At 39.1% G+C, this 27,754-nt stretch overlaps 1 protein-coding gene, 1 long non-coding RNA gene and 1 gene segment (V, D, J or C); 2 read left to right on the top strand and 1 right to left on the bottom strand.

Annotated features, from left to right (window-relative positions):
- The first annotated feature begins 224 nt into the window (after nucleotides 1-224).
- On the top strand, nucleotides 225-9,958 carry LOC310894737 (T-cell receptor beta-2 chain C region-like). The segment is given in 5 exons: nucleotides 225-243; nucleotides 7,307-7,642; nucleotides 7,958-7,975; nucleotides 8,704-8,810; nucleotides 9,760-9,958.
- A 568-nt stretch (nucleotides 9,959-10,526) lies between these two features.
- On the bottom strand, nucleotides 10,527-26,803 carry LOC310895988. Of its 4 annotated transcripts, none has more exons than XR_014581101.1 (4): nucleotides 17,748-18,730; nucleotides 14,661-15,170; nucleotides 14,127-14,561; nucleotides 10,527-13,377 (listed from the first exon to the last, which is right to left on the bottom strand). It is a non-coding gene; the product is annotated as an uncharacterized lncRNA (long non-coding RNA). The 4 variants fall into 4 exon arrangements; XR_014581102.1 differs by having other exon boundaries at nucleotides 10,527-14,561; nucleotides 14,661-14,848; nucleotides 14,995-15,170; XR_014581099.1 differs by lacking the exon at nucleotides 17,748-18,730 and adding an exon at nucleotides 26,762-26,803 and having other exon boundaries at nucleotides 10,527-14,561.
- A 255-nt stretch (nucleotides 26,804-27,058) lies between these two features.
- The window catches only part of EPHB6 (EPH receptor B6), a 91,860-nt gene continuing 91,164 nt past the window's right edge, over nucleotides 27,059-27,754 (top strand). For 5 of the 7 annotated variants that reach the window (XM_083827675.1, XM_083827672.1, XM_083827673.1 and 2 more), the window contains exon 1: nucleotides 27,408-27,752. The gene's annotated coding sequence lies outside the window, so the exon portion shown is untranslated. The other 2 variants (XM_083827668.1, XM_083827670.1) reach the window with 2 other exon arrangements.

Genomic DNA, 27,754 nt, shown 5'->3' with positions numbered 1-27,754 from the left:
TATTACTCTGTCCCCTTTTTGTTATGGGGAGGGGCATATTTTGAGAGAGCCTCTGTAGTACCGTGATACATATTCAGTTGAGTTTGGTCCTGGGACCCACGTAACAGTACTAGGTAAGGAAAAGAAGCCTGTACTTTTAACAAATCCATGACAGTGGAGTTTTTTGTAAGAGAAAATTGAAGAGTTGTATGAAGATTGGGCAGGGGGGAAGACAGGAAAACTAAGCGCAGAATGGGCAGATGGGTGAGTTACAGAAACTCAAGTCTTCATTAGCACAGCTTAGTGATGGCAGAAAGAAGATAGATTCACTGTTTCTCTCTTATTTACAAAAGTTTTCTCAGATTGAATTCTGAAACTGAGAAGTAGAATACGGAGGTGGAAAGAGTTACTTCCTAGAGAGGCTGGGTTCACTAGATACAGTATCTCCTGAAGTAATATTCAACCTATTTCAACACATTTTTCAGAAAAAGTATAGTATTTTTCTAACACAAATGACAGCATAATGGTCCCTTCAGTGTCTGATCTAACAAAAGTTATGATATATCCTGATACTTTATAGGTTTTATGTGCAGTTGATAGCTTTTAGTGGCACTTTTTAGTGGTACTTCAAAATACTGTGCAAACTCACCACCACAGTTTGGAAAGGGCACCCAGCTGACAGTGCTTGGTAAGTTGCTTTTGTCCCTTTGTTTGTTACTCTAGGATATTAATTCATTACAGAATAGAATTCTGGAACAACCAATAAAAGGTGATAAAGGTTTGATTATCTTGGCAAAAGGCAGCTAAGAGTAATTGTTAAATCTGTGTCTACCGACATAAAGGAGAAAAAGAAGTTTGTATTACTAAGCATATTTGTAAACTAAATGTTTATGTGGATCTGGTGTGAGATCACGTAGGTTAATGTAGGACAAAACTATAAATGATCCTTCAATTTTCCTATAGTACCTGAACTGAAAACTGCTGGAGATAAAAGCGTTTTAGGAAAGTAACTTCTACATGCCTTCATTAGTTCTATGGTCTTCACTTGACATTTATTCTTTATGAATGCAGAGATACGGTGTTAGTTTAGTGGAACCTTTCAATATGACCAACACAACTATTTTGACATTTTTGCACTGCTGTTTAAAACAAGTACAGCCAAATCAGTAAGTGGCAAAGCTTTAGAACATATTCTACTGTATTTGCCTGTGTTATGGATGTGAAGGAGGAGCTTTCTTCCATTTCTCTTATCTGTCATCTAAGCAAATGTTCAAACAACTACTAATAAAAAAATGTGCTGATTTCTAGCCAAAGTAGATGCAGGATTCTAGCATGGTAGAGCTAGGAACAGAACACTAGCTAGATGAGAACTGATACCCTTTCAGGAGAGGGATGGTAGCTGCTGCTTCTATCACTGTGTTCTTACACTGGAGTTTAATTTGGTGATTGCACCAGGCTTGTTGTGGTAGGTAAGAAAAGTGAATTGATTTAGTGAATAGATTAAAAGTCCTGTCAGTTAATGCATTTGTTATTCTTGTTATTTGCAAAGGATTTGATGACAGATTTTAGTGTAACTGGCATATTTTTTTTAATGTCATTGTCAGAAAATTTATATATCTATAGGTACTACTGGAAAGATAGGCATAGAGCCCATGAAATGGGCTTGTCACTTCCTTCATCTCCTGAAAACACTTTGAAACAGGAGAAAATATCATATTGAAGAAAGAGGTTTGTTTGGTTCTCTGATTACAGATGTTACTTATGTAGTCTCATGATAGTTCCAATCAAAAGGAACTGTTTTCTGTGAAACTGCTTTTTACAAAAATGCCTTTATGGGTGTTAAATTCACAAGGCATGAACAAAAGGAGGCCTTTTTATTATCACCTACTAAACATTGTAATGTCACAAGTCTTAGCATTTATTTCTCCACCAACAGAGGAAATCTGAGTAATTTCTCTTTCACACTGACTCAGATGATGAAGAATAACAATCATAGCCATTTGGACTTCTACCTTCAAGTTTTTAGCAATAATTATTAGCAAAAATTTCTAGCTCTGCTTACACAGAGCCATTGCAATTTAGAGCAGGGACCAGGCAGATTGTTACAAGTAAGAAAATGTTATTTAGAATGTATGTTTAAAATAAAAGAAAGGAAAGCCAGAACTGCTTAGAAGAATTTTGTCTTTCAGCATTTTTGTTTGTTTGTTTAAATCATAATTTTCTATTTTAAATAAGTATGTTTAAGTTATTCTATGTACCAGTGAGAGTGGTGATCAATCTTACACCTACAGTTGCTAGCTCATAATTAATTTTTGCCACATTTGCACTGACAATTGTGAAAGGTGTTCCTAGGTAATTTTTTTTTTCTCTTGAGAAAGTCAAAGAAATATATATAAAAAAATTAATAATATAAAAAAGAATAAAAGCAAAGAGAAACACAGGCAGGAAAGTATGATGGGGGAAGCCCTTAGGAGAAAGTAGAAGATTAAGTCCAGAATTTACTGGACTGTTTTTATTCTTGAAGTAAAACTCATTAACTGAGATAAATTGCAGATAAAGGCACTAATACTCTGTTCAGGAATTGAAAGATAGATTAAGGGACAAACTAGTGCTCTATTAATATAATTTATGAGGAGGAGGAGGGTTGATGAAATATTTAAAGACTGGGACAAACATTAATTGTGAGAGAGGAGAAAACAGACTTTGTAGGTTAAGCAACTGATAACAAAAAAGATAACCTGAGAAGAGAAGAGAAGAGAAGAGAAGAGAAGAGAAGAGAAGAGAAGAGAAGAGAAGAGAAGAGAAGAGAAGAGAAAAGAAAAGAAAAGAAAAGAAAAGAAAAGAAAAGAAAAGAAAAGAAAAGAAAAGAAAAGAAAAGAAAAGAAAAGAAAAGAAAAGAAAAGAAAAGAAAAGAAAAGAAAAGAAAAGAAAAGAAAAGAAAAGAAAAGAAAAGAAAAGAAAAGAAAAGAAAAGAAAAGAAAAGAAAAGAAAAGAAAAGAAGAAAAGAAAAGAAAAGAAAAGAAAGAAAAGAAAAGAAAAGAAAAGAAAAGAAAAGAAAAGAAAAGAAAAGAAAAGAAAAGAAAAGAAAAGAAAAGAAAAGAAAAGAAAAGAAAAGAAAAGAAAAGAAAAGAAAAGAAAAGAAAAGAAAAGAAAAGAAAAGAAAAGAAAAGAAAAGAAAAGAAAAGAAAAGAAAAGAAAAGAAAAGAAAAGAAAAGAAAAGAAAAGAAAAGAAAAGAAAAGAAAAGAAAAGAAAAGAAGAAAAAAGAAAAGAAAGAGTTCTTGGTTATTGTTTGGGACACTTAAAGTCAGGGGTTTGATAAATTCCTTGTCTAAAGGCAAGTCTTTGTAGGTTAATAGGGAAGATAGTGACTAATTCCAGTACAGCTTAAATGTATTTTTTTTTTTGTTAGGCTTGAAAGAAAGGGAAGTAAAGGTAGTAAGTGACTGCAAGGGAAGGATGGACAGGATTTTCCTCATGGTCCTAGTATTTTAATGCTGTAGACTTTACTTTCGGAAGTAGCATACTGTATCTCCAGTGGCTTGTATAACAGTTCCAGTGGTGGCTTTTCTGAGTATGAAGGACTAGGAAATAGAAAACTGTGCCAATAAGGAGAAGAAAGGCATGGCAATCTCCTCAGACATTTTCATGTAAAGGTCAGCAACAATACCATATTTTGAAGAAGGAACATGGCTCACTGTTCTAGGTAAGAAAAGAGGTGTAACAGAAGGGCTTGAATCAGCAGAGCCTCACTAGGAAGGCTGGAAAGACGTTTCAGGAAAGACAGGTCACGAAAGAGGGATATAGTAGGGATTGTGAGGAAGAGGGGGGCAAATTAAACAATTCATTGTTATTAAATTTGCCCGGGGAATTGGATGTGTTGATATTATATTGTCAGATTAATAAACCTAGCAAGCAAGCTAGCAAGCAAGCAAGATTAATGGAAGAAAGTGGAGTCAGAAGGGAGAGACAATCAAAGAAGAGACCTCAAGTCAGATAAGACTGACTTGTAAGTATGTGTATTCTGGAAGAACATATACTACCTTTGAAATGCAGAAGTCCCAAAGACTATCCAGGGTTCAATGAGTCTACTGGCTGTCTTCTACTAGAAATGAACTATATTCCTGACCAAGTTTTTTCCACAGAATTAGGATACCTGCAGAATGAATCAATCCTTATGATTTCTTCTTATCCCTACAGTCTATCTCCCATTGTCATTTCCAAATAGAATGTATGCCCATGAAAGAAAAGAATGGAAGAACTGGGAGGGATGTACACGTATTCATAAGGAACTGGCAAAAGACATGGAAGCTGAAATGAAAGTGAGAATGTATCCAAAAGGAGGATGGATCTTGCATTATGCATCATAATTCCTAAAAAGTGTGAGGATATATTGATATCACAGTACAGCAGTAGACAATAAATTGTTTTATTAATGGTTTATTAATGACAGAGAAATGATTGCTTGTTCATATGCTATGATCCAAATCATCATTAGAAAACAATGAAAAATATTTAACGATTAACTACCATACAGATAATTGATACACCTTCTTTTCAGTACACCTTTGGCTACTACTGTGAAAAAAAAAAATCATATCTGAAGCTTTAACACATTTATCACTGGACAGCAGTGCAAGACAGGAGTGAGTAGTTTTGATATTAGACTGTGAAACTGTGTTTTATCAATACCCAGTATTTTGGAGAAGGAACAAAAGTAACAGTTCTGGGTAAGTGGGAATCATAAGTGACTTATGTTGTGCAAGGAGCAAGATTCTAGGAGTGTAATGGAGGTAAACAAAGATGAAACTCAGTAGATTCAGATGAAGGATCCTCTTTTCAGAATGTCTCATTATTGATACTCTATAGTTAATGTAGACTAGAATGAAATATAACCATTCCATTTTTACGGAAGCACAGCAGAATGGAATATAAAAATAATTCCATCTCTGACTGGAACACATTAAGATGAATATAAGGACATCTGGTGAATGTGACTGTATTTATCAAGCCTATGAAAAAAATCCTGACCAACCTATTGCTTACACATAGACTTACAGAGTGGATATGGTGGAGCTTTATAAGAGCGAGTGGAGGAGAGATTTGGGGGTGGCCATTTTGGATCAAAAATAAGATAGTGTGTTATTGAAGACAGAGAGTACATTTTGGAGGAGGGATACACTTAAAAGTTCCGTGTAATAAAGAAAGAAAGAAATATAGCAAACACTAGATAATTCCTTTATGATTCTAAAATAAAATGAAAAAGAATTTTTGTTGGAAACTAAATCAGTAAAATCTGGTGATCTTAACTGTGATTCTCTAGGAAAAGATAGAGAGAAAAGAGAGGCAACACAACAGATTTAAGACTAGAGGGGAATTGTGGTGCATGAAAGTGCGTGAGTGAATGAACATACCCTGCTCCAGCTCTGGTGAAAATACATTGCTGGAGAAAACCAGCTCAAAGTTGCAGATAGAGTGCTAACATCTATGACTTTCCTAATTGACAGCATTTATACTTTTGGAAGGTAGGACCAGTTTAGGGGGAAGAGAAGTGACCTATATGTCCACCTATGGGAAATGTGGGAAAATGTATTTTCTCAAATTAGGTGCTGACCCTGAACTATAACACTGGATCCAGGAAAAAAAAAAAAAAGCATCAAAATGTTAAAATGCTAGTTTAATTGAAATGACTGATAAAGTTTCCACTAATTTCACTAGAGTCAAGATTCCACCCTCCCTTTGTTAGTTTCAGTCTGGCGTCTGACACACCAATTAGAGTTGCTGAAGTTATTTTTATCATGATATTTCTGGCTGTCTACCTGATGTCTGGCTATTCAGATTTCAGAAGGATTCCTAGCAGAGAGATGAGGAAAGAGAAAAAGAGGAGAAGGAAATAGTCAAATGAGTCTGAGAGAGAACATCAGCAAAAATTGTAAATGCTGATGAGGGAGATAAATCTATAGTGTCATCCATGAGGGCATAAGAAAAGACAAATGGGAAGAGTCTGAATTAAAGAGGGTCTATCAGAGAAAGTTTCTATATCAGGGAAAATCTTTACAGATATGTACACACAGAACCATAACACTCAAGCATTTATATTGTCAGACAAAAGTAAGTAGATTTTTGGTAAAAAGAATTCTTGTCTAACATTTAGACATGTCTGTTTTTTCTGAACTCCGTTCGTTTCCACATTACCATGGATTTATGCAAGAAAAAAATAAGAGAGACATTTAATAGAAAAGATGGAACTGACAAGTCCTGTAATAATGGCATGAGAAACACAGTTGAAGTCCCATTTGCTTTTTTTCATACTATAATGAACTTGCACTTTACACTATTTTTGGCACTAAGGATATAATCCATGTATTTCTCATCAGGCAGAGTGGAAGTTGTATCATTAGTGCAGAATCAAGCCTTCAAAATTTAAATCCAAGTTTTCCTCAATAGATGGAAGTGGGGAATTTATTACTGTTTTATGTCCTTGTGGTTTGGATATAAGCAACATTTTGTGGCAGAAATTAAACTGTCTGGCTTAGGTAAGAACACATAGCCTGCTATTTCTTTGCTAAGAAAGAAAACACTGTCACTCCTGATTCTTTTGGGAAAATTTGTAGGTTAAAAAAAAATTGTAGATTGTAGGTCTGGGGAGTTCAGTTTGTTCGTTTTATTTTTCTTTTTTAAAATGGTAAGACAAAGAGAAAGAGGACTTAAGGTGAAATAAGCCAAGACATTTCAGAAAAATCTTGATTCAGAGAGTGAGGAGACAAGCATACACAGAGACATAAAGACCCAACAGAAGGTGAATGCAGAGGATCACTTTGACCCCTGCTCATTGTCTAGTTCAGCACAAAGAATTAACTTATTATTATTAGTAGTAGTATTCAATTAGCATCTCATCTTTAGTATCTTGGCTATTTGGTCAATAGTAAGAAAAAATATTTTGTACTTGCTCTGCACATTTATGTTTAAAATCTTCATACCACATTCTGTTCAAATATCCTATTGATTTTGACTCAAATGGCATATATAGCATGACATATTTAGTACATACAATACTGGAAAGACAATTATAAGCTAATGTATGTGTACTTGTCTTTTAGCCCAAAGATCACGGTCCTGCATACTCAGTGTTGTAAGTCAAATTGAATTGTGAATTCACTATACAGCTTCCCATACACATATTTCTATAAACAAACAAACAAGCAAAACAAAACAAAACCAACCAATCAAACAAACAAAATCAACAAAAAACACCCATGCTTTGATATTTGCATGTGTGATAGTGAAGTCATTAATGGAGGCTCTGAGCTGTACTGCTTTCTGTTTCAGAGAAGAATGGTGTAATCATACCACCAGCTGTGGCCATCTTTTCCCCATCAAAGCAAGAGATCCAAGAGAAGAGCAAGGCCACACTGGTATGCCTGGCCTCTGGTTTCTACCCCGACAACCTCAATCTAGTCTGGAAGGTGAATGGTGCTGAGAGGACAGAAGGGGTGGGGACAGATGAGACTTCCACATCATATGGGAATACTTATTCACTGACCAGCCGACTGAGAATCTCAGCCCAAGAATGGTTCAACCCTTTGAATCGTTTTGAATGTGTTGCCAATTTTTTTACGAATGAAACACGGGAATCAATACACAAATTCATCTATGGTGATGCTGGTGAGTAAGACTTATGTGGGTGTGGGTGCCATCCTCTGTAGGCTCCTTTCTCTAGGGCAAGTAGTCATCACTGCAATCATGTTTCTTGGCAGTTCTAGTACACTTAACTCAGATCTGTCAGTACCCAGAAAACTGAAACCAGTCAAAGGAATCCATTCTATTCCGTTTTTCTTCAAACTGGCTAAAAACTGTATCATTCTCATTCTCACATCTACCCTCCATTATACAAATAATTGCACAAACACAGCAAAAGGTGAGCTGATACATATCACTGCTCAAATAATAACTCCTATTTTTCTTTCCTTCTGCTTTTAGGCTGTACTATCTTCAAAGGTAAGCTAAATGACTGATTTTTTCTTCTCTTGACAAAACGTCTGTTACTTTACACAAACGCTCATGTGTGCAATGAGAGATGTGTCCTGTGTACAAGTGTCTCAGTGTGTCCTGTGATTGTTTTTCCTGTCAGGCATGGTAGTTTATGCCTGTGTACACAGATGCAAGTACATATGTGGATATATACATTCACGTTCTACTGTATATGTGTGAACATCCAATTCTGTCTGTTCTCATTAAACATTCCGTGAGACTGGCTGCTAAAACTCAACATTTTGGCATAAAAATATCTCTCACTGCAGCACAGCTGCTCACAGCATAAAGCTGGATGCTGATTTTCTAGTGAGAAGTCAGAACACTCGGTAGGTCACTGACAGCAAAGACATTCTGCAGCATGTCGTCTCCTTAAATATAATGCAGAATTAGAATAAATTATATTCCCATGTGAAAGACTCCAAATACAATTTCATTTGATGCTTCCAAACTCTATTTTTTCAGATCAGCTCCTAATCAGTCCCACCACTGTGAATGTGAGAAATCTAATACAATTAATGATTAAGATGATATTTAAGCTAAGGGCAGCCAAGTTATAACTTGTGCAAATGAGCATTGCACAAGTTTTCCTAATCAGCAGGTTGAAATAATAATGTCCTTGCCCAGGAAAGTTTTGTAAAAAAGTTTGTTTTCTCTGTTGGTTTTTATTTTCTTCTTTTTCTCCTACTTTTCAGAAAACTATCAAAGAAGTGCTACAGCTGGGAAGTTTTTGTACATCGTGCTCATTTTGAAGAGCATTTTGTATGGGATATTTGTAGCGGGGATGATGCTTAGGTCCAAGGTAAGGAACAGAGTTCTTCTACTCTGTACACATTTGTCCTAATTCATTCTAACTGTACAGGAGACCCATCTGGGCAAAATGAGGTCATGCAGTTGATATTTATACAAACCCACCTCTCTTAAATTATATTGTGTGTCTCATCATTTTCAAGAGAAAAAAATATTGAGGATGGAGGGAAGGTCTTCAGACAAAAAGAGGGAAAGATGACAGGGAGGTAGGCAATGAATTAAATATTACCAAAATCTATGGTGTCCTTAAAGAAAAGAATAAAGAGCAATTAAATTGTCAAACAACACAGAGAACAGTAGGATAGACAAAGAAAAGCAAAGGAGGAAAACAAACAAACAAAAACCTATAACTCCAAGAAAAAATGGAAGAGAATTTAATCTATGGGGGAACAGGAAGGGGAAAAAGGTAATGGTTCTTTAAAGCCATGTTTGTGAGCAGCATTGATTTGTTGTTGAAAACTTTCTCTCCTTCCTTCCTTCCTTCCTTCCTTCCTTCCTTCCTTCCTTCCTTCCTTCCTTCCTTCCTTCCTTCCTTCCTTCCTTCCTTCCTTCCTTCCTTCCTTCTTTCCATTCTTCCTTCCTTCCTTCTTTCCATTCTTCCTTCCATTCTTCCTTTCCTTCCTCCCTTCTACCCACTATCTCTACCTTCCTCCTTCCCTGCTTCCTTCCTTCCTATCAACTTTATTACTTAAACACAAATAATCACTTTCCATCTAGATACATAATGTATTCTAAATCCTTTTGTTGTTGTAAACAAAACCACCTAGTTCTTCTATCCATTGCAAGAATTTAAATATTTGTAGACTGAACTGTGGAAAACTTGATTATTCCCTTTCTTCCTTTCTCTCTCAGAGAAAGAATTTACATAAGAAACATTGCTTGGACTTCAGTAATTTCAGTGGCACATCCTTAATCTCTTGCTCTTTTCCTTCTTTATGCAGTAAATATTCCAGATATGCTTTGCCCTGAAGAGGAAGACGGACATATGATGCAAGCTTCAAATCTTTGAACACAAGTCCTCATTTGCTTCAGGAGCCAGTCTTCTATATTAACAAAGGCAGGAGAACAGCAATTTGGCAATATACTTCTATTTTTGCTTGTTTTCAAATTATCTTTTGATAAAAGTCTATCTTTAATAAACTTCTCTGTAATTTCCTTTATAAGCTATGATAGGATGACACAACCGATTTCTACTGTTCTCAAAGAACTGAATGGATACAATTCACTCTAGGGAGAATATACAAGTGAACAAAGATGACCTCTGCTTATTGGAGTAATGTGGTACTCCAGATCATGTTCTCATGGTATATGTAAATTACATAGGGCATAAAAGGAAGTCTCTATATCTCAGCCTGGGGGGGAGGGAAGGAAGGAAGGAAGGAAGGAAGGAAGGAAGGAAGGAAGGAAGGAAGGAAGGAAGGAAGGAAGGAAGGAAGGAAGGAAGGAAGGAAGGAAGGAAGGAAGGAAGGAAGGAGGGAGGGAGGGAGGGAGGGAGGGAGGGAGGGAGGGAGGGAGGGAAGGGGGAGTGGGAGGGAAGGGGGGAGAGAGAGAGGGAGGGAGGGAAGGGGGAGTGGGAGGGAAGGGGGGAGAGAGAGAGGGAGGGAGGGAGGGGAGGAGGAAAGGGGGAACAGGGAGAGGGAGAGGGAGAGGGAGAGGGAGAGGGAGAGGGAGAGGGAGAGGGAGAGGGAGAGGGAGAGGGAGAGGGAGAGGGAGAGGGAGAGGGAGAGGGAGAGGGAGAGGGAGAGGGGAGAGAGTTGGGATGGGGACAGAGGAAGAGAGAGGGAGAGAGGAGGAGAGTGAGGGAGAGGAGAGAGTAGGGGGAGAGGGGAGGAAGGGTTTGTGGGGCAAGAGAGAAAGCACAATCCCAGACATCAGTACAGACTGGGGGATGAATGAATCGAGAGCAAACTTGTGTGGAAGTACTTTGGGGTGTTGGCTGATGAAAAACTCAACATGACACAGATGTGTACTTGCAGCCCAGAAAGTCAACTGTATCCTGGGCTGCGTCAAAAGAAGTGTAGCTAGCAGGTCAAGAGAGGTGATTCTCCCTCTCTACTCTGCCCTTGTGATACCCCACCGAGAGTACTACATTCAGGTCTGAGGTCCCCAACATGGATCTGTTGGAGTGAGTCCAGAGGAGGGCCATGAAGAAGATCAGAGGGCTGGAGCACCTCTCCTATGAAGACAGGAGAGATCTGGAGTTGTTCAGTCTAGAAAGAGAAGACTCCGGGGAGACCTTATAGTGGCCTTCCAGTACCTAAGGGGGCCACAAGAAAACTGGAGAGGGATTTTTTTATAAGGAACTGTAGTGATAGGACAGTGGTAATGGTTTTAAACTGAAAAGAGGATAGAATACGTCAGGAAGAAATTCTTCACTATAAGTTTGGTTATGCACTGGAACAGCTTTCCCAGAGAAGCTGTCGATGCTCCATTCCTGGAAGTGTTCAAGGCCAGGTTGGATGGGTCTTTGGGCAACCTGATCCAGTGGAAGGTGTCCCTGCCAATGGCAGGGGGATTGGAACCAGAAGTTTTAAGGTCCCTTCCAACTCAAGCCATTCTGTGATTTCTAGGCTGCAAACACACGTTGCTGTCTCATGTTGAGTTTTTCATCAACCAACACCCCCAAGTCCTCCTCAGAGATGAAGTGACTAAACATGTTTGAATATCTCTTTAAGGGAACAGCAGTTGAGTTTTAGCCAAAACAGGATGCGGTTTGACATTTACTCAGAAAAGAACCGTTTCATTAACTCACCAGCCTCTCTTACCGCAGCACCACCCCAGCCTCTCAGGATGAGGCATAGGGCACAGCTGTCTGTTCACCAAGTTACAGTTGGACAGATATAGTGACATATATGGGTCTTATGAAAGCTGTGGGGTTTTTCTGTTGTTTCTTCTTTTTGGTCTCATTATCTCACACAATCTTCTTGCTACTGAAGTCTGTAGATGGTTTTGCATGTGCAGCTGCAGTTTCTGTTGTTCGATGCCAAAAAAAATAAAGACTTGTGGGTTTGTGGGGGAGGGTTGCTGACCTGCTTTTAAAATTTAAAACAATAACAACATCAATAAACAACCTACAATAAAAAAAATACAAGCAACATAAAAAAAATCATGTGTTTTCTAGGTGTCTCAAAACAACAAAACAAGATGATAAAAAACATTGACTTGTAGAAAAAAAATGATGGAAAAGGACTTCAGTAGGTCTCTCAATCTGAATTCCTGTTCAAAATAGAGCTAATTTGAAAGCTAGATCATGTTGTACAAGGGTTTGTCCAGCTGAATTCTAGATATCCTCAAGGACATAGATTTAATACGTTCTCTGAGAAACTGAGTGCTGAAGCACCGTTAAAGAAAAACATTTGCTCCTTATGTCTATTCAATTTCCCTTACTGCATTTTTTTTACCACTATCCTTTCACTGTGCCCCTCTAAGACACCAACTCAGGGGGGGTAGGGCGGGTGGGAGATATGCAATTAGCTATCCTTTAGTGGTCTTGTCTCCAAGCTGAACAAAATTGATTTCCTGAGCCTCTCTTCTTATGTTTCTTTTCCAACCTTCTGACCATTTTAGTGATCCTTGGTTGGACTCTCTCCAATTTGTTGATATCTCCGTTGCACGGGGGCTGGGACAGGGTGAGTTGGGGTATATGGACAGTAGAGGTAGTATTCCAAATACAACCCTGCAAGTGCTTCAACATACTAACTGCATTCTTCCTAATGCAACCAAAAATGTAATTAGCATTCAATTAGCTGAAAGTCTCACTGCTTACTCACGTTGAATTGCTTTCCCGCAAAGCTGCTCCCTAGTCAGTCAGTTGGTGTTTAAATGACTCAGATGAAGGTTCTTTCACCTTTTCACCAGGGGATATACATGTAATACAATAGTTCCTTTCCCAATGAAGAAATGCAACCTAGCAATCAATAACAAAATTTGTCATAAAGGTTCAACAAGTTTGGTAAAACTGTGTGAAAGTTGTGTTTATTTATGTTCAACATGTTATGACAGCTGATAAATACTCCTTTGCTCTAAAGCGCTTACAATATAATTTAACATAATTCAGATTGGGATAAGAATAATGTCAGAATGTGTATGCTGAGTCTGTATTTATTTAATGGTTGCATTCTATGTCCTTTCTTTAAGATTTTCCAGCTTTTTTTTTTTTTTTTTAACCTCTGAGTGGAAACAGATTATTCTTCTTACACTAAGAATTTAGGACATGTTGTTATAACATCATAATTTAATGCTTACACCAATGAGTACCTCATGCTATGATCAATCCATTCAAAAAAGCATTAACACCACTACCTGGGAGAGGGGTGCTGCTTTATGTGTTTTAACTGGAAATACACTGGTAAGTCTTTGTGTGTGGGAGCCATAAGACTCTTTGTGGCAGGTATGAAATATTTCTTCAGGGAGAAATCTTGCAGTAGATAAAATTACATTCACATTCCGCTTCTTCATCCTTCTACTTTTTTTTTTTTCTTCAAAATATGGATGCTTAGGGCTTAGCTCAAATTCAAAAACATCTTAGGGTCTTTGAACAAGGAAAATCACAAAGTTGCCTGAGAGAAAAAAAACCAAAAAACTCACAAATAATCCACAAATAAGGAATAAACCAAATGAACATAGATTGTCTTGCATCTTATCAGTGTGTAACAAAACATAAGTATGAGGAATAAAGGGACAGATGTAACACGTGCTTCAGAATATAGCTGGCAGTAAGCTGAATAAACAGAAATCTGTTTTTTTCTTGAATGTGAATTCATACTAAGTTGCATACTACTTCATGCCATCTCTCTCTTTATGGCCTCCATGCACCTGTAACTTATCAGGAATGTGTCTACACTTACCGAACACTGTAATGGCTGTTTTGCCATTTTAAGCCTATCTGTAGCATGTTAGTTCTACTTAGCATCTTTTCTTATATCATATTTTGTTCAGACCTGTCCTCATTACTTTTGACAGTCTTAATTCTATTGATTTCTTCTGTTTAGGGTAACCTTACCAAGCACAGTGAAAATCACTGTGACTTTCACTGCATGATAATATCCAGAGTGGCATTAGAATGTACATACAAATCATTGTCTCCAAAGTATTTCTGACTTATATGTATGGATATTTCGATTAACTGTTCTGCATCAGGAAGAAAATGGTCTGTAGGACAATAATTTGTCAATGTGTAGATGGCAGTTTCCATTTCCTTCATTTTATGTCTGGATTTGATTAGCAATCTTTAATGATTGTTCTAATGTGATAGAGAATCAACAGGTGATCCAGAAAGTGTTCAGCAATTAAACTACACCTACTTTACCTCTTTCAGTCCAACTCCTCAGCAACATTCGGTTTTTGAATAGGCTATTGGCCTACATGCCATTTTCCTGTGCTGAGAGCTGCTCCCTCCTGAGGGAAGGTGCTGGAGAGAAGAGTTTATGTAAAGAAAGCAAGTGACTTTGAAGTGTTGTGTCCTAACTGCTGGCACAGAAATAGACAGCTGAATGGTTCATCTTCACAGATACAATATCTAAATAGAAGTCTGAGAGATTTAACCGCTTAGCTTTGTATCCAGTGTGAGTATCACCCACAGCTTCCTGATTTTCACCGATGGAATAATAGAGTAATTGCAGCCCCTTCCCTGGCTGTTGCAGATACCAGGACATATAATTGTGATTATCATTTTGACTGCATTTCAGAGTAGCTTCTCCATCTTCTTTCAGTACCAGACTTGATGTTTGGGTTATTTTAGCTCCTATAAAATAAAACAACAACAAAAAATAAACACAGTAAGAAAAGTAAACTACATTCTCCCCACAGCAGAAGAGGTATCATGGCGCAGCTGATGCCTTACTTGCTCCAAAGAAGAACGTGGCCACACACCAAGCTGTCCACATCCCCATTTCTGCCTCAGTACACAGAGAGCATGGTCTGATAAGGGACTTATGTAGGTCTGTTTCACATGCTTCTCTTAAACCAATAGCAAAGACGTCTGTAGCAGCTACATCTGTGCTGAAAACCAAGCTTCTTCCTGTATGAAATCTCAAACAAACACATTGTTTTAAGTGTATCTGTTGAAAACATACAGAAGCTTTCAAACTGGCTCTAGTAGAAGTTTTTCTATCAGACAGGATAGTATCATACATGACAATTGTCTTTTTATTTAACCTTGTATATCTTATTTTTACCTTTTGATGATTTGCTTCCAGAATGAAACCAAAAGACTTTAGTATAACCAAGTAAAGAGCTTTTTTTATATATTGGTGAATGATGGATTTTTTCTTTCTGGAAAACTTCAGCCATTTCTGGTCACTCTATACTCCTATGGCGGCAGATTCCTGGCTTCCTACACATTCAGTGGAACCTATGAGAAGAACAAAATGTATTTTCAAGATCCACAGAGCATGGTGGGTCTTCTTGGCATAGCACAAGAAAATAGCTGTTTTATGAGCAAATTAAACACATATGCTCCTTAATTATTTTTCTTCCTTCTACACCTGTAAAGGCCAGCATTCATGATCTTTTTGGGGGGATCACTTTAAATGGGATCCTGTTGTATTCTAAGCATACACCAAAAAAAAAAAAAAAAAAAAAAAAAAAAAAAAAAAAAGGAAACTTAGGTTGCTCCTGAAGCAAACATCTTACAACTTCTTTTTCCTTAGGTGTCCTAGCAGTATCTCAGCAGGACTGAGTGGCACGGCAGTTGCTGACACAATCTTTTAACTTGTGTTAAGACTGATCATTGTCATACCTTGGTATTTTACATACTGGGAGCCATTGTAATCATCATATTTGCGATCTACAGTTGACAAATGAGGCCCCAGAGATTAATATCAGAGACTAATACACCAAAATCAAACAAACAGCTGTACTACTGAAAATATTCTTTGTTATTTATGTGAAAGAATGAATGTTTACAGTGACCATGTTGGGCTGTATTTCCCACATTTCTCTATTTTTACATTGGCAGAACTACATGAAAAAGATGCTGGAACTAATGTAACAGACAGACATGTATGTTTGTCTTTACACTTGTGACTGTGAAATTCTGCATTGCAAGTGTTGACTCAGAAACACACAAGTTCTTTTTCTCTGTAGGAGAAAGATCTCAGAGCTGATATTAAGAACATGAGTTCACAAAGCCAATATAATACAGCTGAGGGAGATAGTGTGTGGAATAGCTGAAAAGATAAATACCTAGTGAGGTAGATAAGATGTAAAACTTGTCTTAAGATCCAGGCATCTGGCCTGGAAAGAGAACTCTCCTTTTATTCAGAACACATAGTCAGAGTTTTCTTCTGGGTTTATGTGGAACTGGGGCTAGAGGGGCAGTTTATAGAAATATAACAGGTGAAATTCAAGGAGAATATCTAGATTCAAATCCCCCATAGTTATTGCTTCAAGCCAGGATCTGAATCCAGACAAACCAGTTCTCCATAGCACACTGTGTTGTAGGGTATCTCAAAGTGATTAATGACAAATGTTTTTCTACTGTATAAAAAATACAGAAACTTATAGCCTGGACTTTTTACACAGAAAGACAGATTCTATGTCTTTTTAATAAATATTTAAGTATTTAATATGAAATGAAAGGATTTCAAGAGGAAAATCTGATTCACAGTATCCTGTTACACAACAGTGAGTACATCAACTCCAAAGTAAGCAAAGGGAGGAATCAAAACTAGTCTGCTAATTCTGAGGTGTGCATTTTACTTCTTGGACTATTGAGAATAAGTGTGGTCATTTGGAGGGAGAGACCTCATCACATAATTCAGGCAGTGTTTGTGGGAGATTGAACCTCTTGTGCACACCCAAGCAACTGGACTTGTAAACACCTACAAGACAAATCCAGCTAAGTCTTAACACAACAAGCTGCATACTACAGTCAAGGCTTAGACTGTTTTGAACACAGGTATTGGCAAAAACTTACTTGTCAGGATCTTCTTACCAGGCTTAGAGCAATACATCTTGAAATAAGGATCAGGAAATTACCCGTTTTTAAGTAACCACTTCCATGGTTTTATTGTAAGCACGTTTTCACTCCTTTTTCAGGTAAAGGCTACTCCTTTGAACCACAGCAGCACCAAGACGGAGCTGCAATTCTCACAGCAGACATTTGAAGATTTATCTGCTCTACAGATGAGGAAATGGAAGCACAGAGAAGCCCGAATCTTGTGTTCAGCTGCAAAATGGGGAGGTGAACAAAGACCTTCCTGTGGGCTGATTTCACAAGTCCTCAAACACAAGGTGCTGCACTTATAGTGACACAGTGTATCCCTATAAGCCATTCTGAGTTGGCAGTTAAGGTGTATCTGACATTAACATCCCTAGGGATTTTAACAATAATGCATTGCAGGGAAGAGCAATGAAAGTGTAGCAATGAATGGAGGTGAACATTCACAGAATCTTGCTATTAGCAGCGGAAGCTTTAGGTCTACTGCATTTTAACTCAGGCTCCCCCTGAACAAACTTGTTCATTGAGGCTGCTTTCAATCTAAGAAGGTTGAAGGTGAACGATTAATGGCACAAGTGTGACACACTCTGACAAGAGAGGAGTAGTGTAGCCTACTAAGCCTAGATTGGTGGTTCTCCTAAGCACGACAGAGGAGTAGGAGTACTCAGAGAGTTTGATAACTAATTGTGATTATTTTTTAATAAGTGACTGTAAATTTAGCTACTTTCTCCATTCTGTGTAAATATATATCCATATATATAACCATATATACATGTCTATGGACAAACACAAACATAAATCTACACTCAGGTAAGATATATATATATACATTATTTTATTCAAAGGGAATAGACAAAGTAACACACACTATTGTTATACATTTTTCTCTCACTCTATATCTTATGAAGCAAAATTATGTTCCAGGCTTAATGCCAAATAACCAAAGTCCAAATCATTGCTACATATATAAGGGCCTGACTTACTCACATTAAGGTTCCTTGTCAGATCATATATGCTTGATCTCTCTTTCACCCACTGTTGCTGCAAGGTCTCAAAGTGCTTTTAATACCTACAAAATAGAGACCATTATTTAATTTCCTTTTTTTTTTTTTTTGGACATATTTGCACTGTTTATATCCAATGGCGTCTTATACTGCTTTAGTCTTAAATGCAAATGTATTGATTACAATATTACTCATCCCGTAAATAAACTAAGTTAGGTACAGGAAAAAATGTGGGCAGACTAATGCTTTAGTCGTGAATGTATGTAATCAAACACTATTACAACTTACACAAAATTTATCCCCATCAAATTAAGCAATGAATATTGCTTCATATAGCACAAGACATGAAATTATCTTAATGTAAGTTAAATCAGAGTACAAGAAAAAATGTAGGGACCTATATAGGCACTTACATAGGTACCTGTTAGGAGTTGAAAAATCGAGTGGCCCAGAAGGCTGCTGCAGCTCCCTGTCCCCACATCCATCCACTAGCAAGGCTGAGTGTGTATTCCCAACAGGCATATAAACAAACACACGCAAAATACAAATACATGCATCCACAGAGCCAGCCACAAATCAACACAGACAGAAACACACAGCACTCATACAAGCACAAACAATGATGTGCTTGCAGCCTCATTCTGTGCCCCTCTGGCTGATCAGGATAAAAGTCTGATCAGGAGGGATATACAGGATGGATCCCTCCAGTAGCTGGCCTTAGACATTCTGTTTGTCTAGGAGCTGACCCTGGATCCTTGGGTTCCTCACATGCTGGTAGGGGCACAGAAGCCAGGGCACACTGCTGGCTCATGGTCAACCTGTCGTCCACCCGGACCCCCAGGTCCTTCTCCGCAGAGCTCCTCTCCAGCAGGTCATCCCCTGGCCTGTGCTGATACATGTGGTTGTTCCTTCCCAGGTGCAGGACTCTACACTTGCTTTTTTAAACCTCATTTGGTTTCTTCCTGCCCAGCTCTCCAGCCTGTCCAGGTCTCGCTGCTCATTTCCTTCATGTGGAAACCAGATCTGAATGAGAGGCATAGTAGAAACACAGATCTCATCTGCACATGGAGTTAGGACACAGTCAGCATATACTCAGTCCCAGGAGCAAGACAACGTTCCCAGGTCCTAACATGTTTGCACATGCTTGAATGTTTCTGCTTCTGAAGCAACTAGGAAAGCCCAATAAAGAGATCAAGCAATAACAGTCTCACAGGTCACAGACTTGCAGAGCAAAACTTTTCTGGCTCTGTACATGAATGAATCTCATCTGTAAATTCCCAGCTCCCTCTAGTAAAAGTTTTCGTTTGTTTGTTTGTTTGTTTTTTCCCCAAATAAATGGCCACAACTGTAACAGTAAACTGGCAATGGTGAGTATGCTACTTGAAAACTTTAGTTTTCTATACTGCCTCCCCAAGTGATAGAGTGAAAATTTCTTACTCTGAAATCACAGGCAGAGAGCAGAAAGACCACTTAACCAATGTCTTCTAGAGGAAAGGGTGGAATCTATGCAAGACCATCCTGACAGTCTTAATGCTATTTCAGTCACCATAGATAGTACCAAATGAAATTAATCAGGATGACATTTCTTTGCAGCAACTTCATACACTGAATAAGAACTATCTGTTGTGTTTTAACGTTCTGAGGTTATTTCTGTTTCACCAGTTGCCACTGCTATATTACACGATGAGTAACACGCACAAAGATGTCCCAGGAAAGGAATTTCACTTGCTGACAAAATGCAGTTATCTACCAGAATTTATTGCCAACTTTAGATTTGAGAAAAAACATGACAGATAACTTTAAAGACTTTGTAGTGAGGACATTGGTATTGAGTTTGTCAGGAAGCAAGCAGTAAGAGCAAGGGAAGAAGGCCATTTCTTCCCACATGAGAAGAAGTGCCAGATCACAAGACAGGCAGAAGCAGCATCCTCACTGGTAAAATCCTACAGCAGCCAATCAAAGTTGGTGACAATGACATGTTCCGTCAATGATAAATATCAACCAGATAAATACAAAGTAAAAAGTCAAGTTCATGTTCAGTCCATGAACACAATCAACAAGCCAGAAACAACAGAGGTCAAGAGTATGCACAAGACTACCTTTAGCAGAACTTAGGGAGTGGATGCCTAGGTTTGAGTTTACGTACAGCTCCATGCTCACTGGACTGAAACTGCAGTGTTGGAGGGCACAGGTGAGATTGTTTGGACAATTAAGGCTTATTGGTGCACTTGGGACCGTGACTGTCCTGGTTGAAACAGTACAACTTCTAGCAGCATCACAGAAGAAATCCTAGACTCACAGAAAAAAAAAAAAAGACTTCTTTATAAACGAACTTAATTCTCTATATTGTACCACTACACTGTGTCACTAAGACAGTGCTGACTTAAAACAGAGAATACCCATTTCTTAAAGACACTTCCTGCCACACAGAGAAGCTGAGTAGGGTAGTAGTTAATGATTAATAATAGCCACACAGAGTTCCTGAGAGACATGATAGGTATTTTCAAAACGCTTTCTCCACCAAGTTCAGTTGGTCGAAGGAAATAAGTAGGTAGGGTTACCACTTTTCCAAGCTTTGTTTTTCTATGGAATTAAAAAAGAAAAAAAAAAGTACACAATGCATTTATACCTCTCTTTCTCGTAAATCATACTCATGTGAAGCATTAGCTGGAGGACACTGGAAGTTGATACTCGTATCTCAGGTTTTGGTGTGCTTTGGCATGCTTGCATGTTAACGAGCATGCTGTTCTCTTAGCTAGCAATACCGTTTTTGTCCACTCAGTGGAACTGTTCGATTACACAGACACAAAGTAGATAGAGTCTTCTAGCCGGAACACGTGATTTTTGAAAGAGGCACTAGTAAATTACGTACTTCGTGTGATTTTATACCCACAGCGAACTAGAAGTCCATGCTCTCTTTAAAGAACTGGAGAATGCTAGACCTTCCAAATAGTCTCTCTGAACTATAGACTTCAGCACAAACAAACAAAAAAATATTACTCATTCTCAAACACCCCCACTGACTCCCCACTGGTTTTCTTGAGATCCAGCTACAGAGTACTCTCCCTTCTTCAAATTCTTAAATTATTTTTTCCTATCTTTTTCACAGTTCTTAGTTCTCTCTGTATTACAGAACTCATATTCTGGTGACTGGCATAAATCCACTTTAACCATAAATCAGTTGGGTTGCTGCTAAAGGAAGCAATCTTGCCTATCTCTCTCCAGCTTGCACATCCTTTGACTTCCATCTTCCAGCTATAGCAGACTCCATAAAGCCTCCTACACCTGCTCCAAAATGTTCCTCTTTTTTTTTTTTTTGAATTAGTTTTCAGCTAGATTAATTACTTGATCCAGATCACTACACAGATCTTTGCTGCCAGCACAAGGAAGGTGATAAGGACATATGAATCAGGGCAGAAAAGGGAGAGAGAACGGTTGTTTATCTCTGAAAAAGTTTGTACTCTTGTGGGGTTGAAATGTTTTTGGGACCACAGCTTTGGAAGCAGTTCCCATTTTGCACTTTGGTGATTTAAACTTTCTACAAAAACATCACCACTAGACCACCAGCATGCCAATAAGTGTGTGCAAGACGGGATGTGTGAAGGGAGAAATTCATAATGCTTCCCGTTGAGATGTTTCCATGCCTTACAGGTAATTAGGCATTCCTTGAGGAAGAGACTGGGACTGAGATGCAAGTGAGTAGCCCAACTACTACAGATAGTAGTTGTACAGATAGATAGTAGTACAAAGGCTACAGATTTGTTCTGTTCATGAAATATTTTTTTTGCCAGCAGCTTTATGTGTCTAGCCAATCATTTCCATCTCTGAAGAGCCCCTGAAATAAATAAGCTAAATGGAGTGTTTCATACTAAACAAAATGAATTGTTTTAAGCTTAACTTTTCCCACACATTTCCTCTGATCTGCCTTTCAACTCCAGTCATATATTTTCCTTGTTTTCTACTGGGCTTCCAAGAAAAAACAGTTGTATGTTTTGGAACCTTTTTAGCAGAACAATTTTGCTTAAATACCAAGTATTTAAGAAAAGTAACTTTCCATCCTATCTGCATTACTGTTTTTTTTGCTTGCTCTGTTTGAGCATAAGCATGCAACAGAAAACAGAGCTTCAGAGCTTTTTGAAATCTTATGCAGTTTTCTAGAGTCATCCTTTAGATTTGCAACAACCACCTGGATCTAGCACAGATCTGCTCTAAGCATGGAATACTTCCAAACACTCTTATTGAAGCAAAACCACACTGGGACAATTGCAGTTTGCCTGAGCCCCTCTTCTTTCCAAGTCAAACAGACAATAGTGACAAAAGTACAGTGGTACTTTGTCTACCCTATTCCAACCGGAGTTTGGAGTTCCTATTGTTCAGAAATCCAGCGGACATTAGAAATTTCACACTTGGACAATAATCAGGGACACCACACTTCCAAAGGCAAAACAAAAACAGAAAATACTAGGGAACTTTGGAACATGCATCAACATAGATCAGCAGATAGAAAAGGCTAGTCTCAGGTGCTTGATAGAAGACAGCGAAGATTACAAGAGCAGACAGAGAAGATTACAGGAGCAATCACGGAATCACAGAATCACAGAATCGTCTAGGTTGGAAGAGACCTCCAAGATCATCTAGTCCAACCTCTGCCCTAACACTAACAAGTCCTCCACTAAACCATATCACTAAGGTTATCACATATCACAATATGTGCCTTTTAAGAGATACACATTCATAATTTCTTGGGAGTTTGTAAGGGTTTATTAACAACATGCACAAGATAAATATACATTTATTTGTCATATAACTGCACGTTTCTGTTCCTGAGTGATAGCTGTGGGGCTTTTGAATTTATTTCAAAAAGAAAATTTTTTTGAAGCTTCAGAATCCCTGTTGTGTCTCATGTCCCAGTGAACTTCAAATTAATTTACTAGGTCTAGGTATTCAGGTAAAAAGCCAGCAGCTAGTATTGAACTCACCCAGCTGGACTGCAAGTCTATACAGAACTGACTAAATACACCCAAAGAGTCCAGTCCCAGCATGGAACCAGAATTACTGTAAAACCAGGCATGGATTCCCAGACATCTGCTTCTCCTTGCACAGTTTTTCCAGGAGATCCTGGTATACAGCTTAGATAGCTGGTTTTATTTTTGGCATTAGCATTATGAACACCAGTGTTTAACCTGTGTGATAAATATGTCAACATGTTGGATTATATAGGCGGATTTCTAGAAAATGGATAGATAGTAACAAGCATTTACATTATAGGCTCCACTGCAAAGGCATGAGTCTAAATCTTTCTTCACCTTTGAGACTGATACACATACTTTACAAGTGTGTGCATATTCAGCTAATATAATTGTGTTTTTTTTTTTCCATTTCTGGTTTAACTTTACTTCCATTAAACCTCAGGAAACAGTGCTCTAAGCAGAAGTGAGTGACAGAAGAAAAGGATCAAAGCTGACAACGTTTGCTCTGTAAGCAGAAACATGCTGCTTCTTTCAAGGGGAAAATGAAACCCTTTAGAAGCCTTCTTGCTTGTGGAAAATCTCATTATTTGTTATAAAGATTAAAAAAATAAACAAATTTATGACCAAATTTATGACCATGGCTGCCAAGAGCCAGTGTAGAGACTGCAATGCTGCAGCTTCTGGTCTTTCACACTTGATCTTGCCTTGTAGTCCTTTTGTACTTCTGACCTTCTCTAAATCCTATTTAATTAACTCCTGTTAATTTTCTTTAAGTTTCTTCTCTTTAAACACTGGGCTTTCTTAGAGAGAAAATACCTTCATGTCACCAGACAAAGTAACAAACAAAACAAGGCCACAAAAACATGATATCCAGAAGGGTATTGCAAGGTTTCAATTTATACCTACTAAACTTCACCTTTATGATACTTTTTTAGAAATATTGGCAGGAAAATTGTGTTATTTCAAACTTCTGATAAATCTGCTCTTGAAAACAATCTTCTTGAAGCAGAGTTTATCCAGTGAAAATAGTTCTGCTTCAAAACAGCTTGTAAAATGTTTTTTTCATGTGTAACTAGTACCCTTCATACTCTTTCCTCTGCCTGCTATTCTATTTGCTATTCCACTTTCTTTATTGCTTCCCTTTCCTTCCCTTTTATGGTTACTCTGTGTATATCTTGTTTTCTCTGGCTGTCTCTTACCTCTCTCACTTTCACCCTCCCTTTTCTTTTTCTTTTGAAACTCTATTCCCCATGTCTTAGACACAGTCTTCCCTTTTATCCTCCTCAGCCATTCTCATGGATGTTTGTTTTTTTTCTTCTCTCATTGTGTGGTCTCCCCTGCACATTCCACCTCTTTTCTCTTCAGGACCCAACATGTTCCACACAGTACAGAGATTACTTTGAAATGGATTATGCTTTGTTATTCTGACCTTTGTTTTAAGAAGTGCATCTTCTTCTTTTGTGTTAGATATCTGTTTAGTTTGTCTGGACACTTGTGCTGTACTTTTGTGTGGAATTCTGTGTACATAAAATGAATGTGTGACCATTCACATGATTGTCTGTATCAGTACTCTCCGAACTTTTTTGATCATGTACCCCATCACTAAAAACATTTTGAGCATGCACCCCCAATATTGCTACATTTATTTATTTATAAATTATACGTGTACTACTGAAGCTCTAATATTTTCTTCCTACACCCCAATGGGTCATCTCATGCACTCCCAGGGATGCATGCACCCCACTTCGGAGACCACAGGTCCATATCATGCGACCTCACAGTTGCCTAAGTTATGCTATTTTTTGCTACATTTAAAGACTGTCCTGAGAATCTGATCCACCTGTGGTAGTTCGGGATGGAGAGCTTTTGTCTCTCCATTCCTGTCACATCTGGGCTGTGACTGCTTACATTTTAAGGAGGAGTGGGACTTTGATTTTTTTTTTTTTTTTGGCATGTGACATTCTGCCTAGTACAGGAAGGTTTAATGAAGTGGAAGTGTTTTTAAAGATATAAACGTATATATTGCAAAATGCTGTAGCATCAAAGAAAGAATATTTTAACAATACCTTAAAGTTAATCCCTAGTAAAGAATTGACTGTCATCTTCCCTTCCAGTAAATGATATCTTAAATAGAGGGTGTGGACGTTGCATGCATGTGTGTGTCCCTGTAGCACAGGAACACAGGAACTTTGCCTAGACTTCTGCATTCAGAGAGGCAGCACTTTTCATGCTTGACTTTCCTTTCACAAGAAGGAGGAGGAGGTTTGGGGAGTGGCGGGGGTGTGTGTGAGGGGATGTGGGGTGTGGGTGGATCTCTGTCTCTGTCTCTCTGTCTCTCTCTCTCTGGAATATTCCATTATCAAAAAGGGGAGGAAGTGTTTGTTCAGCTATTGAACAAAATTTCCAGTTACCCAGTTTCCTGACCCCAATGCAATGTTAAGAGTCTCACTGCTCCTTTCAAGGGGCTAGATGCTATTACTAAAATTAAGAAGGAAGGAAAATGTTACTGTAAAAGCCGGTGAAAGAAACTCTCTAAGGCTCAGTTTTGGAGTTTGAGAAAGCAGGCACAGTTCCTCCTATTGTGCATAACTGGTTCAAAAAACCTGTTCAGTTTATGTGCACTGCAGGCGTTACATATGCCAAAGTTTTCCCGTATATACATATTCAATACTTTACCCCCAAATCGTTTACAGAGTGTCCGCCCCTTTTGGGGCATGCCCTTTTAAATGTATCGGTGGTCTTAAGCACTACGGAGATACAGCAGAGCATTTGTTCAACACATCAAAAATGTGCAAAAATTTGACTGCCCTGAACCGAGTAAGGACCAGATTCAGATTCTGAGAGAAGCTGAGGACCTGCAATTCCTCCTGAAGTCAATTTCTTTTAGAATTAGGCTGAGGGATGGGAAAGGAGTTGGAAGGAAAGATGTCCACACTATCTGATGTCTAGAAACCCCCACAGAGAGGATTAAGAAAGAATCTATACTGCCTACGACGATGTAGGTGCTTGTGCTACTCCATCTATATATGGAACTGCTAGAGAAGACTGCAATGTGTGGAAACTAGCCCTAGCTTTTGAACTCAGAGATGTAGCGCTAACTTCAGACAGTACTTCTTTTAAGAAGAAACCTATATATTTTTCCCTGAAATAGGGTGTCTAATGTGCATTTTTGCTTTTATATGTGTCCCGGTGTTTAAGGGAATCATTCATATGATTTCTTTATATTGTGTCACTTCGTATTGCGTGTAATGTGAGGCTTATATTTCAGACCAAAAGGAATTTACTTTGGGAGCAGAAGCACAATATTCCACTCTACTATCACACAAGTATTTGTGAAATTGTAAGCCACTGATTTTTGCCATATTTTCCATTCAGTCCTAATGAGTGTGCATTGCTTGCACTGTAGCTGATGGCACCCTAATTTTCTGCCACTTGTCTTTGTAACTTGCTGTTAATGTAACTCAGGTGGATGGTAGATAAAATCTGAGGGCTATGCAGCATGCCTAGTCCTCTAGCATTTTCCAAATTCAGCCAGTTACATTTGCAGTTTGAGTAGGTAGACTCATTTATGTTCTTGCACTAGCAGGAGAAAAGAGTGAAAGATGCTTCCAGTTCATTATTTCTATATCTGACATATAGATATTCTCCTTTGGGATCTGCCCTTTACTGAAGATCCAACCCCCCCTCCCCCCCCCCCCCCCCTTGGATTATTTAGGCCACTGTTGGGAATTAAAGCTGTTGGGAATTAAAGCAGAATGGTGGTCTGTTAGTACCTAGAATTAAGAAAGCACACAGCCACTTTGACATTTTACCTTCAACATTTGGAAGTAGAGTACAAGCATGCAAGTCCATGCTAGTTTGAAGCTAGAGTTCTGCACAGAACAATAGCAGATGCTGTACAGCAACGTGAACTTCAACGAGAGACCAGCCAAGAATCACTAATTCGTGCTCTTAGTCCTGTATTGCTGCAACTCTTAACTTCTAGCATGAAGCTGGCTGCCACGTAAGGCAGCAGGAGCAGACCTACCGGCACTGCAGTCCTACTCGGGCATACCCGTGCAAAGCCCTGCCGCAGGAAGACAGGGCAGCTGGGGAAGCCCACCCGAAGGCTCTCCCTCTGAAAGGCACTCACTGGCAGAGGGCTGCGGGAGGGAGCGTGAACAGCCGTGACTTCAACCGAGGATGGAACCCCGGTGTCGCCCAGCGGTGGGGGGGTGGCTGCACCTTGCCGTGAGCTTGGGCTACAGGAGCCTGCGCGGCACAGTCCGTTATGCCGGCGGGGGGCGAGGGGGTGGGCCGAGGCAGTGATAGAGAGGGGTGGTGACAGCAGTGGCCGCTGCCTCACAGCGTGCGGTCTCAGTCGCGCAGCTCCCCATCCCCATGTAGTCTCTCGTGCTGCGCTAGGCTGGGCCTCTGGAGCGGAAGAGAGGTTGAGGGGGTAAAGCACAGAGAGAGGAGGAGGGGTGGGGGGGGGGGGGGGTGAGGTGAGGGAAGGAAGGAAGGAAGGATGGATGCCAGCAAGCAAGGAAGGAAGGAGGAGCAGAGGGGAGAGAGAAAGGGAGGGGGAAGGGGGAGACAGAGAGGGAGGGGGAAGGGGAAAGGGGGGAGGGTGGAGGGAGGAGGGGAAGGGCGGAGAGAGAGGGAGGGAGAGGGAAAGAGAGATTCTGGTAAGCGGGAGGAAGAGAGGCGTCTATGGGAGAGGGAACCCGGCTGGGGAGAAGAAAAACATTGCCAGAGAAGGGGCAGGAGAGGAGTGCAAGAACTGAGACTGGTCGCAAATGTCGGGCTTATTGAAGACATCTATTGGCTGTGCCTTGGGCTGGGGGACAAAGCGATAGTGGGCGCAGAGTGGGAATGACCCAGCGCTGGCCCACCAAGATGGTGTAATTTACACGGTGAAAACAGCCTTTGTCCAACTTTTCTGATGCCAGGAGACAGCTCTTCACAGCTTTGGTGGGAAGGCCTCCTCTTGAGTAATACTGGGAAGTGAAGGGGGTGTTGCTGGAGTCCTACAAAAGGT

Source organism: Anser anser (assembly GCF_964211835.1).
Source record: "Anser anser genome assembly, chromosome: 1".
In the NCBI taxonomy this organism is placed as follows: Eukaryota; Metazoa; Chordata; class Aves; order Anseriformes; family Anatidae; genus Anser; species Anser anser.
Note: the sequence above shows the minus strand (reverse complement) of the source record. Positions and strands in the feature narration are given on the sequence as shown.